Below are 1136 nucleotides of genomic sequence, written 5' to 3'. Positions count from 1 at the left end.
AGCTTAGTTATAGTGAGGAAAACACTGTAACAAATGCATATTTAGAAGGACAAACATTGATAAATGCAAAGAAAGAGAGAGAGAGAGGTTAGAGGATAGAAAAAGATATGGACTCTTTTTCCATATGTTGGTCACAACAGCCTATTTGAGGGGGTGCTATTTGAGCAGTATCTGCCTATAAAAAATATAACCATATATCATCAACAGTTTCAAGTAAGTTGGTGATAGTAAGCAGTGAGATAATGCAATTGGGTGACTAAATCATGTGTTCCATCATTTGTCTCATTGGATCCTGTAGGTAATCACTCATGTGCTTAAATGGTCTCAAGCTAGTCCAATTTTAAATGGATAAAATTCTAATCATTTTATTTATTGATTTTTAGTGATTGAAATATAAAAAGACAGCATTAGTGTTTTGGAACCTAATAACATCTTTCAGAATTTGGGGGAGATTCAAACTTCCTGTTTAGAAAATATTGACTATGTTTAAAGTCATCATTTCGTAGATGGACGAATATAATAAAAAGTTGTATATTGCATAGAGATATGCCACAACTTACTTCTATTTTTTATAATACTTTTTCCTCATTTTTGAAAATTATCTTGAGGGAAGACAATGATATTTCTTATTTTTCTCTTTATGTTGATTAACTGATAATTCTGACCAATTCATCATAGTTTGACTTGAATGGTATGATACATAATCTCATGTAAAAGTGGCTCAAATGTGAATATCATAAGGATACCAAAGCTTGAGAATGTTGTGGAAAAATGGTCCAGCTACTATAGAAAACTGTATGGCATTTCCTCAGAAAGTTGGATATAGGAATAACTTATGATCCAGCAAGTCTTTTACTTGTTATATACCCACAAGAAATACGAGCCAGAATACTAGTAGATATAAGCACAGCAATGTGTATTGCAGCACTATTCACAATAGCAAAAAGATGGAGACAGCATAAGTGCCCATCAATGAAAGAAAGGATAAAGAAACTTTAGTACATCCACACAATGGAATATTATGCTACCTTGAAGAATAACAAGGAAGCTGTAAGCCACCACATAACATGGATGAACCTTGAGGACATTATGCTGAGTGAAATTAGTCAGTCACAAAAAGACAAATATTACATAAG

The sequence above is a fragment of the Chrysochloris asiatica genome, unplaced genomic scaffold, assembly GCF_000296735.1.
Source record: "Chrysochloris asiatica unplaced genomic scaffold, ChrAsi1.0 scaffold00017, whole genome shotgun sequence".
Lineage (NCBI taxonomy): Eukaryota > Metazoa > Chordata > Mammalia > Afrosoricida > Chrysochloridae > Chrysochloris > Chrysochloris asiatica.
Note: the sequence above shows the minus strand (reverse complement) of the source record.